Source organism: Centroberyx affinis, unplaced genomic scaffold (assembly GCF_046629955.1).
Source record: "Centroberyx affinis isolate AG114_WGS23_722 - 3 ecotype Tasmania unplaced genomic scaffold, CSIRO-AGI_Caff_v1 ptg002986l_1, whole genome shotgun sequence".
NCBI lineage: Eukaryota > Metazoa > Chordata > Actinopteri > Beryciformes > Berycidae > Centroberyx > Centroberyx affinis.
In genome coordinates this window covers 249,066-261,800 of record NW_027281092.1, presented here as the reverse complement: position 1 = coordinate 261,800, position 12,735 = coordinate 249,066, and positions in this window count along the sequence as shown.

Here is a 12,735-nt window from a genome sequence, read left to right as displayed (position 1 = left end):
TTCTTTGAGCCAGGTTTGGTGACCATTTGTCTTGAGTGAACACAGCAGATTGCCCCTGAGAGAGAGAGAGAGAGAGTGTTTGGTATTTGGGTATTTGTGGCCACTTTCTATTCACATGGAGTTGGTGTCCAGATATAGCTGCTCCAGTTGTCTGGGTGACAGTAGTCGGCTGTGAAGATAACCAGTAGGTCTTGTCCATGTAAAGGTCTTCTTGACACCAGACTGTTTCCCGTGCTCATTTTTCTTTTTTTATCCCTGTATCTAATACTCTGGTTGTCTTTCTCTATCTCTTGTCTGTTCGCCTGGCTACCCGCTTGTCTCTTTCTCCTGTTGACACATGTATACCAGGTTATCCATAATAATGGTCTGTAATTCTTCCCCTATATCTTCTGGACAGGCCTCATCAGAACACCACATTCTTCCCTCTCATTATTTCCCATGTTTTTCCAGCTCTCTCTCATGTGGCAAACCTAAGTACATGCTCTGTATTTGTTTTGTGCAAGGCATCATATCCTGCCTTTTGTTATGATGGTAGGCTTGGTGTTTGCATTGTCTTGACCTGTGCCTGATTAAAAAATTAAAGAAAAAAAAGAAGCAAGGGCTTCCTAATAATATTGTGTTGAAATTCTGTCTGGTTGGATTTCTTTGGAGTAATTTTTTATGCGTTGCTGTCTCTCCGTTATACCAGTCCTTATTAATAAAACAGATAGCAGCCGAGCTATCGTTTTACATTGTTATTAAGACACAAAGCTGTGCTGTATGAGGATGGAGGGTGATGACACCAGGCTGTACTCTTGTGTGTCTGAGTTAACATCCTTGTTTAAATATAAGTGACTCCCAGTTCCTTACTGTGTCTCCTTTATCACTGGTATCAGAGAACGGCTAATATACTTGCCCTTTATGGGAACTTGGGAAATGCATTTGGTTTGTTAATGGTTAACCAAACAATGCTCCCAATTCAACTCTATGGAGGAGTTTGATGGTTCGTAACTGTCAGTTGCCGTACAAATGAGTACATGATGTCATTTATGGGATTATAACTATCTGTCTGACACAGGTTTCACCACAGGGATGGGTTTGTGGCTGTTTTGAGCTGGTTAGTGATCGCATGGGAACTATTGAGGTAGTGGCTATTTCTGACTCGACTAAATGATAGTGAGCTAAAGGGTTTGTGGGGATTGAGAGTTGGGTGATTTATTCTGAGGACTATTTGTTTAAGGTCATAGTCATAGTGATTGGATCATATCCTCGCTTCAGTAGGGTATCCAAAATGATACTAAAGGTATAGGCTATATAATGTTTGTGTGTGATGATAAATAAAATGTTAACAAGCCTGTTTTACTGCTGAATTCTGCAGCCTAGTTTGTCGCTAATTGAATAATATATACCTAATATTGTGATTAATCTTTTAGCTGTGTGACTCATTGAATCATTTTCATTTTTACATTTTTGCCTGCCTTGTTTTGATTAAATACAGTAAAATATCAACATAATTTTTTTACAGATAGCTTAATGTCCCATGAGCAGCAGAATATTACAGAATATTCAGTTGGCAACAAGGAAAGACTTGCATAAGCTATTAAACTTCAAATTGCAATTTGAGTGGACTATAAATGTGATGGTGGACTCGTGATGCAGACGGTGTGTGTGTGTGTGTGTGTGTGTGTGTGTGTGTGTGTGTATATGTGTATGTGTCTGTGTGTGTGTGAGGCCTGTAGTACAGAGGCTGTCGTGGGCATTGTGTATTGTTTGTGTACACAGATCGTGAGCTGATGCACGCTGTCTTATCTCTCGACCGTAACATGGACACACAGTGAGGTCATCTCATCCTCTCAGCTGATTATGTTCAAATATTTAATCCAACCTGATGTTTGGAACGTGGCATTTTCCACAGAACAGTCAGGTGATGTTGATATATTCAGGGGAAATGTACTTTGTATCAGCTGGAGCCTTTTAAGAACCTGTTGCAGGACGGATGATGACGGTTTGCAGGATAGATATTTATCAGCTGCTGCAAAATCTGTTACACCAGCTTTTGAATATCATACAGTAGTGTAAGTTGCCAAACAACATGAGATATTTTTCAATAGGAGTTTTGCTAAACAGTGCAGTAGAGCAGAATAACATCGCTCTAATACAGAGCTACTGAATCCAGTCTTTAGAGCTATCCGGTGGCATTTAATCACTGCTGTGGCATTTAATCACTAAATGTCTGCTATCATCCAGACCCCATGTGTATATTATACACACTCTAGTGGGCCTCTGTTGTGGTCTCTGTGTGGTACACACTGGAGTTAAATGAGTTCAGTTACACCCTCATCCGCATGTTGAGGATCTTGGACAGAAGCCCTTGGACCTGAAAACAAGTAATCATCACTAGCTCATTGTGTCTCTGTGGGATTGCAACACAATGTGCTATTTGTGCTATTTAAGACCCTTCTAAGCAATCTTACAGGTGTTCCACTGGATCTTTAAGAAGTAAAGGAAAACATAATCAAAGGTAGCCTCATTTCCTATTCATTATTGTTAACCTTTTCCTGTAGTTTCATAACCATTGAGAAAGGATGTGGACTCACCTTAAAGTTATGAAAACAAGCTTTTACTGCTTGGTCTAGTTTGAGTCGAGGGAAAGCAAGAAAGGAGTGTTTTTACATTTCTTCCTTATTCTATATTCTTCATCCCAACTCTGTTTTACATTATCCATATAGGCTTTCATGTCGTAATTTGGTACAAGGCCCCCTTAGTGAAAGGTCACATGGACTGATAAGAACCCAGGAAGTGCTGGCTGTGTCCATTTTCCATTCATCAGTTGATGAATGGAGAATAAAAGTTCATAGTTATCAGCTCTATGCAAAATACAATGTTCTTGCTCTGGCATTGATTCAAAGGTGATGGTAGGTGCCAAAGGTGTTGGTATCTGCCAACTCTCTGCCACATATCAAAGTTCTTGCCTGAATGGACCAGGGAGCCAATTCTTTAATAAAGTGGACACTGCCCAGTTTGCATTGATGAACTGTGATTTTACTTGAAGAGGATAATAAGCAGTTCAGTGGAGTTTGAAATTAAATGTGAGACAAAACAACAGGAAAAACTCAATAAAATCTGTATTTTTCTTTAACTGTGACCAGACATTTCTCTATTTAGACTTGATTTTGCTAAAATCTGTTGGTCTGTAAAGCTACATTGGTTTGAACACATGATGATGCTAATCTGATTGTTGTTCTATTAATAGGGGGCATCCTTTCAAGGTTGAATTTTTAGAAGTTAAAATGCGTAATGGAATTTGTCATGCCAAGTTTGTACTCCTGTGTTTGGTGTACTAAAAAGGAATTTGTGCATAAAACATAAAAGAGGGATTGTTTCAAACCTCTGAGGTTACCATTGGGAAGTTGCAACTGAATACGCAAACAAGGGCTATTTTGGTGATATCTGGGATTGAAATCTGGGATTGAAATTCCCAGTGAAGTTTTGTTTGCACATGAAACAATTATGAAGCATTAGCGATGATATGTTGACTTGCTGTGATTCCTAAATCATTATTAAAATACATCCATCAAGAAATAAAATTGTTGAATTATATTTAAATTGGCTATGTTGAATCTCATTGGTTGTGACCTTTTTGACCGAAACAAGGACTTTTATTACATATAATTATATTTGATATAATACCAGTTTCACCAGAAGTATCAGAACTCCCATTTACTTCCTCTGGGTTCCTCTCCATTTAATTTTATTTCATCGTCATAAGGTACCTCCCTGTGTAGTTGGTATTTATCTGATTCCCATATAAGATAAATACCAACACTGCTACTAGGTCCCAACTACAGTACATTATTTGGGCTTTGCTGCATGAACAAGCTGCTCACAGTTTTACTGTTTCCCGGGCAACGGTAAGTTCAGAGTTCTAGACCATCTCGTCCAATTACAGAAGAGATCAGCATGCTCCTCCCACGCCTCTTGGCTAACTTGCGAAACGTGAGTTATTCAATCTGGGAGTGACAGGGTGAATAGAAAGTGTAACCAATTACTGTCTTTTTCTCCCCCTCCCTCCTAAGTACCCATCTCTATCCCCAAACCCCCTCTATCTAGCCTGTTCCTCTTTCTGTCTTCACTACTCTCTCTCTCTCTCTCTCTCTCTCTCTCTCTCTCTCTCTCTCTCTCTCTCTCTCTCTCTCTCTCTCTCTCTCTCTCTCTCTCTCTCTGTCTCTCTCTGTCTCTCTCTGTCTCTCTCTCTCTGTCTCGCTCCCCCCCTCCCTCTCCAGTGTGGCCCGCTGTCCCCTCCCTCCCTCCCTCCCGTCTCCCTTTCTTTCCTGTGTGACTCCGCTCACGTACACACCCTCCTGAAAGGGCATTGTTTGCACAGAGTACCAACATGCGGCTTTTCAACCACACTTGACTTCAGCGAGTTCAGTCCTGCTCCAGTCCAGACTCCAAGGTCAAAGGCAGAACTGTCTGCTTGCGTTACACAGTTACAGTTTGGACGTCACTCCAAGTTAGGCAGGAGCACTTTCCTAGTTCATTTGATTCATTTTTATTATTTTATATGATTCACAGCTCATTGATTCTGGTTGCAGTACACTTTCAAAAAATCTTGTGACAATGTTTAAATCCCTGATGGTATTTTAAGTCTGTTTTGGCCAGTTTTCCCATCAGTGTTCCTGTACGCGGAGGTTTGGTGTGCTAATCGTCTCGGCAGCTCCGCTCTGCTCTGGAGGAACGACGCCCTGGCGGATTGCTCAGCTGACAGTTTGGGTCTTTATCCCTGGCGCCCTGCCTAGCGCTGTAGAAAGAACGCATACAAAAGCGGGAGAGATGGCTAATAATCATGTCCACTAATGCCACCCCGAAGTGGCTGACAGGGTCTCGCTTGGCTGGATGGTTAACAAACCAGCAGCGTATTTCTCTCGCTGCCAAATTGGAACTGACAGAATGTTATTGTGAGAAGTAAAGGAATGAATGAATGAATGAATGTGTTTATCTGCTTGTGGGTGTGTGTGCATAACATTTGTTTTGTGTGCGCACGTGTACTTAAAATAATTTATTCCCACAGTGTCTATGGAAGCTGAATAAATGACAAACCACAAGTATCTTAATTTAGCATTGTTCTCCTGCGGGTAATTGTAAATGACACCCTACACTCTCTCCTAGACACCACACATAGTAGATGTTGTCAGTTTGATGGGGGTGAATATAAAGCTCAAGTGTATGCATGTCATCTGAGCCTCTGACAGCTGGATGGATGGATGGATGGAGGGATGGATGGATGGAGGGATGGATTAGGAAGGCTTGGCCACAAACCAACACACTCAGCTGATTGAAGGAACTATGCAGTGGGGAGGAGAGGAGAGAAGACTGACAAAGATAAAAGGAAAGAGCAGGGCGGGTAAAGTGGGGGAGGGTGTTCTTCACATGTGACCCTTAGGTGGGTGTGTGGCGATGTGTATGCAGCTGCTGTCTTCTACTGTGTGTGTGTGTGTGTGTGTGTGTGTGTGTTCGCTTTTGCCTCTGTGTGCATGCATGTGCTGCCCTTGCCTTGCCATTGCTAGTATTGTATTAATTGGGCCTAACCCTTTGCCCTCTGGCCAACGTGTTTTATTGACTGCAATAACTCGGCCGAGGTATCAAGTGTCCTTTTGTTACTGGCCTGGGTTCAGCATGAAGCCTTTGTGTAGCACGAATTTATGAGTAAGGCCTTGTTTCAACAATAATACACAGTCATTTGAACTGTGTGAGAATATTATTAAGTTGTCGGGCAGTATATTAAATAAGTGGCATCAATTTTACATATGATGTGTTAAATGTGTGTGTGTGTGTGTGTGTGTGTGTGTGTGTGTATGTATGTATGTATATATATATACTGGCACTGTCATTTAATATCCTCTCATCCCTCTGCAGCCATTTTCTCTGCTACATGACGTCAGCGGGTTTACAGAATCAGTTACAGATCGATGACTGTGCATATCATGTTTCCTTGATATGGATTTGGAGACGTTCCTGTTGGCTTTAACGCAGCTTGTTTTGTAAACAGCACAGTTTGAATTAGCCTCTTAGATTTTGAATATATAGCTGCTGGCATTAACGGTGCTAGGTTGACTGCAGAGCATGTGCCGCCTCTTGCTGTAACTCTTTATAGGAGTGTTATAACTGCAGCGTTATGTTGAGGAACTTGATCTGCGCGTAGCTTCAAGCTATGGTAACTCTATCTTTCTGACCCTAAAAGACAGGCAGGAGGCCAAGCCATGTTTTGTTTGTAGTGAAAGGCTCTTTCATCAAACAGAAGCGTTTGATGTTCAAAGAGGTTCCATCTTTTACAAAATTAATGAATTCTGTTCAATTATATTGAATATATTTTAGAAAATAGCCTGCCTATTTATTTTCTTTGATTTCTCTGTAAGAGATGGTATTTTACTCCAATACAATTTTACTTAAAGGTACATGTTGGATTTTCGTGAAATTACTTGAAATCAAATGAAGTGGGATCACTTTGAACTACATTGTGTAACATATGAGGAGTTTAGTATGGTTCAATAGCTTTATTTTCACTCTGTTGCTTTTGAAGTTTCACTTACCTGCCTATTATAAAGGAGTTCCTGTGAAAATGTGATCTCAAATATTTTTTTCATAAATAGAAGCAAAATATATCACAGTATACAAAGTGTACCATTACTGTTTTATGATTATCACTTTCTTGCTAGAGTTACTCTGACATCACATTTATACTAATCTCTTTGTTTGTTTGTTTGTTTCTTTCTTTCTTTCTTTCTAGTTCTGTCCATCTCTTGCGCTATCGTGTCGGTCCATCAGAGCCTGATGCCCTGGCAACCTGTGTTTTCTCCCTGAGCCACCAGGGGGCGTCAGTCACCCAGCCCTGAGTTGGCCTTCACGCTGAACCCTCCAGCCCCAGTCAAGCTGTCCCACCCTGCTCCTCCTCCCTCCTCCTCTCCTCCACCTCCTGTTTCTCCCTCCTCCTGGCCCCCACAGGCCCACCTGGACTCCCGGTCAGCCTTCTCCCTCCATGAGGGGCAGGGGGGGGCGTCAGGGGGCCGGGGTGTTGACCCCCTGCCTCTTCATCTCGCTTCACCTGGGAACCTCAGGGTCCCGGGACAAAGGGGCTGCCGCGATGTGTCAACGCTCACTGGTAGGTCACAAATGATGCATGATGCGATGATATCACAAGTAGCTTATCTGAATGTAGAGATAGGAAAAAAAAACATTTTACTCAGTCATCACAACCACTCAATTAATACAAGACGTTATTGTTGACATTGATGTTTTATATGTATAAGTGTTTTTAATATGTGTTATGTGTTTGTAATATGTGTTTTAATATTAGTCCTTGGGCTAAAAGAGATCCAAATCAAATCAAATCAAATCCAAAGCACTCATCAGCTTACTTACTAGTTGATTATACCGATCTCTAAAGGTTAATAAGATTTTAGTGTGATGGTGGTCAACACTGAACATTAGTAAAAGATGAGTAAAAGATTTGTGTAAGTTTACACATTGTCAGTAGAGGGCAGCATGGCATTGTATAACATGTCAGCCTACCATGGGTTATTGATTAAATGCTACTTCTTTGCTCTCTTTCTTTTTTCTTTCCGCTACACCCATGCACTCATTAAACTCTCTTGATGCACACACACACACACACACTCACACCCTCTCCCTTTTCTCAGACCTTTGTTCAGACCTGCCAGAGTTGGAGATAGTGAGCCTCCTGTCAGAAGGCCAGCCTAACTACACTCTTCGGGCAGACTGTGTGTTTGGGTACGACCATGACGACTGGCTGCACACCCCTCTGCTGCCCCCAGAGGCCACTCTGGGACTCACTCACGAGCAGATTGAAGAGACGCTCAAGTACTTCTGTGAGTTTTGTTTAATTTAGATTTGACGTGTAGCATGTGATATGTATTGATGGGATTGTCAGTATCAGGCTCTGTGGCTTTTGTTGAAATGAAGCCCCACCCCATGTTTCATCAAATGACTTTTTGACTTCTGAGGTGAAATATTATGGGATTGGCTGACTCAGGTTGTTTTAAAGCAAATGTGGGCACTGTAGCCTGATGCTTACTTTATAGTACATCTTTGTCACAACTTGTCTTGTCATGGCTGTTCTTAGTCTCTTGATTTCTTCTTAGTTTAGATTAAATGCCAAAATTATCCAACAAAGTGCTTATAGAGGTGTTCCATGATCCAAAAAGTTTTACAGTTGAGTAAGATCACACTTTGATTCATAACTTAAGTTGCCTGAGCAACCCTAAAAATACGTGGATTGTAACTCATTGTTGTCATATCCATACAGTAGATTCTAATGGGTTTAATGATGGAAGCTGTGTGTCTTCAAAGGGAAGTAAATATGAAGATATGGAAAAGTCCCACAGTTTGCCACTCTTTCTGTTTATGTTAATTATGAGCTTTCTTTGTGTTACTGGCCTGGCACAAGTTCACAGTTAAGGTTTGGCAGGGGCAAGATATGTGTCACAACAAGTTTTGGAACTGGATAAACTAATGTAAGCATCTGTTTTCTGTTTTTAGTGCATTGTTATTGATAAAAGACATGAATGTTATTAAGGTAGTTTGCATATTGTCCCTGTCGTCATATGTGTTCTCATCACGGTTGAAATGAACTAACACAATTTTGTATGCAGTATATTGCTTAGGATATGAGTCATGAACACAGTACGTTGAACATGCTAAAAAATGAAATTGTTGCACCCCCAAGTGCAGGTTGAGTCATCAAAATTTCATAAGTAGCAAAACAGTTGGGCTTATTGAGTATTATTTAGTGTTATTACCTCTGAGAAGGGGGTAATATCTTCACCTGCGTCTGTGTGTCCGTCTGTCTGTCCGTCTGTTAGCAGGATATCTCAAAAGGTTGGGCACGGATTTGCACAAAACTTGGTATGAAGGTTGGTTATGGGCCAAGGAAGAACTGATTAACTTTTAATGTCGATTGGCCAAAAGGGGTAGTGGTGGTGGGCGTGGCATACCACCAAAAGGTGCATAACTTCCTTGCAGGCTGTTGTCAGACATGGCAGAGGTCTGTGTGATCATCGTGACCTTAAATAACTATCTTACTGAAAGTCACTTGCGACTGGCCTCCACCGCTGACATTTCTCACCATGTGTTAGCTCAACCAGTAGGACATTCTTTTCTTTTGCCTCATATCCATCTATTGACCAGAAATGGAAATCAACTTTTGTGGGTCAGGGTCTTATACTATTCTGCCGCCTGTGATGGCCCAAGTGTGTGGAGCCTAATCTCCATCCCCTCCCTTCCCCGGACTCCACCACACTCGCCAAATGTCACCAAGCCGATTACCCTGCCGTAACTTAGCTTCTTAAGCAGTTTCCCCTGGAGCTCCGGCTGTAGCTGTAGCTGTAGCCATGAGCACAGCTGACTCTGACATCATGACGACATGGTTGGCATGTCAGTTGCCACAGCAACCCAGAAAGCATTTATAGTTAGAAGCATTCGTTGTCTAGACCTGTGGGTTGATCGGAGGTTATCTTTGCATTCAGAGCTGAGCCACTGTATGGCTGGCCTTTGGAACAATGTGCACTTGTGCTAATGTCATTTTTGGTGACTACCATCAGAGATTATGGTCTGGTCTGATGCAAAAGCTGAGGTTTAAAATGGGAAGTTGAGCCTTAGAGGTTTTGTTCGATATTCAGTTTAAGTGTATTATATATGGAATTTACATACTTGTTTAAATATCCACATTGACTGTGCTTTTTAGTGATGGATTATAGATATTTCGATGCTTGGAAGAGCCACATTTCAGGACATTTTAACAATAATTCAATAAATCAGTCAGTAATTGCATCTGTAGATGGTGAAGAACTAAACTCTGGGTTAATGTTTTGCTCGTTAAGAGGAACTTTGGCTAGCATGTTTTTTCTAAGTTTTAATCTGCATTTTATTCTCCATGTTCCCATAGCATCTTCTGTCTTGTTGCCATTTATAACGTTTTTTTTTTTTCTATACCTAATATTCTACACTCAGAAAGAGTTGAAAGCAAAAAAAAATAAGGGCCACTATGTGTGTGCATCAAATATCACATTGTGACTCTACTTTTAACTATTTCTCAGGCAAGTTTTGCTGACTGAATTTAGTGAAGGAACGTCCCTCACCCCTGATTTGCTGTGATGGGATTTCATGAGATTGTATGGCTGCCTCCTCATAATGCTAGCTAAGCTGTACCCAACCAGCGCCAAGCCACATGTTCTTATCAGGAACAGGACAGACTAACCTGGCCTGTGCAGATTGTGCCATATTGTGCTACGCTGCAGTGTTTGACTCTATGGCAGGTGCCATACGGTGTTGTCTGTTGTTTGTGTTCTTTAGTCTAACACTTCCGTCTCTCTCTCTTCCATCTGTCTTTCTTTGAACTCTTGCTATGCACTTAGGTGTCCTGTACTGTAATTGGATGAACACATTTTTTCTCAGTCTGTATTGTCTTTAGATATCAAGGAGCTTTCTACTAGTTTCTGTTAATCTTGAATATCCATCAGTTTTACGTAGCTATATCCTATTTTCTAGGCAGTGAACTGTTGAAATCCATGGCATATTTCAGTGCCATGCAAGATCTCTGACACACCAAATTATTGACTGTAAAGAAATCTCTCTTGTGAATGCAAAGTTTCATTTTGGTAGAACATTTTCATGTTTTGTCAGTAATTGCAAACAGGCAAATTTGTTTCTTGAAAAGCTTCACTAGGAACGGAATTAAATAATATTATCTGCATCTACGTTGTCATTTGCTAACATGTTTTTATTAATAGTTCTAACTGTCAATTATCACTAGTTTTTAGAGGCCAGTAGTGGTGGTAACAAGTAAAAATGAAAAAATGTCTTTCCAAATTCCAGTGAAACATCGCTTTAAAACCTGTGGTTCTAGGTAAGGCAGGTTGGCAAATATAAAGAACTTATGAACAAGCCCCAGGTTGCATAAACTTGGAAGAATACAACTTGTTTTTTTGAGCAAGATCATTTGAACAACTTTTAAGGCACACTTGTGTGTGCATGTGGCATGAAAAACCACTGTTCAACATCACAGAGTTCATGAGAAATTCCCATGAATAAACACAAACATGCAGTGCCTGGGATGTAGCTCACTTCTATGGTTAAAAATAGATATTGTCCTATGTTTTGCTCTTGTAATGTGGAGTTGGCAAAGGCTATGGGTAAACCATGTCTGATCCTCACTGTTCATAATTACAGTAATAGTGATAATTTATCAGATCGGTAATATGAACACTATGGTTGTTGTTCAGTGCTGTATTTCCATGGAACTTGTGTTAAAAAACCATTGACCTTTCAGGGTGTGTACTAGTCAAATATTAACAGGCAAGATTCATATCAGTGAACTGGCTCGATGTTAACCATGCCTTGATAAATACATTTTTCCTTGCGTGCAGTGACAAAAATGGATTGAGTTAATATGAAGAAGCTTTTGGTCAAACTGTACTTTCTTATCTCATTTTTTTATCATTAACTGTCCTTTATAAATAATTATGCTATTTGTTATGTAGCCTATGTCTTGCTTATAGTGCAAAATTTTGTTCATGGCAGGTGACTGAAATAAGGTCAAATCACTGCTAAAAAGCACTTATCATGTCTTTGCTTGTTATTGTAGACAAAGAATTTGATGCATTACTTCTGACAATCTTGTAACCTAAATTTCCACTTTAGCATTTTTTTGTCATGCTGTTGATTATTGACCTAATAACCTGAAATGGTTTAATAATTCCTCTGGAGGAAGGAGTGTTTCAGTTGTATCAAATGGGAATATTTAGGCGTGCTGACTTCAGATCTTTGTCTTCTTTGTGTTCAGAGCACACAAGCCTCACTTCAAAGAGAGACCGGAGGAGGAAATGGGTTAGCAGTCTGTTTTTAAAAAAAAAAGAAAACAAATAAGGGAGGATAATTCAGCGATGGTGAAAGTTGTGTCGCCTCTACCTCTTGCGTGTGGTACCTGACCTGGAAGAGTCTCTCTGCGGGTAAAAAATTGATGAGGAGGTTAATATTTGATTGGTAGACACTTATGTGCCTGGGTAGCAACAGGAAGGGTATGGGACGGATGGAGACATGATACCGAAGATTGTGATGAGGAAGTGGAGAACGACCATAAAGAAGGGGTGTGGGAGCAGGAATGTGTTCACTGGAAAATTCACTGAAAGTTCATTCACCATATCTTGATTGGAATGTAAACAAAATTCATCAGATACAAAACAATTCTAATCCTTCTAGTTGTCTTAAATATGAAATTATAGTCAATATTGTTCACAAAAAGCAACTCGATGATGCACAAACCAGATGAGTTAATTTTATTTGTTTGGTTTTACATTTGTCAAGATATTGGCCTCAATTAATCAAGTATTTTTAAATAATTCTTGGATTCATTGGTTTAGTCTTTACATAAAAGGAATAATTAATTCCATCGTTGGAGAACTACAGTATGAATGAACAGATGGAATCAAAAGTCTGCTGTGACCAATTCATTATGTATCAGTTTCCCTCTCCATAGCCCCAGTCAAAACATATACAATCTCAGTCTGTATTTACAGTATTGCTTCCATCTGCCCCTATAAAGGGGGTGTGGCTCAGTCTGCACCAGTATTACGTGTGGAGGAGAGCAGCAGCCATGGGTGGGTGGAACGTACCATCTCCCTTGATTTGACAGGGGTGGGTGGCCTTAGTGCAGTCTCCTGTTAAACCAGATTAGCTTCCCTT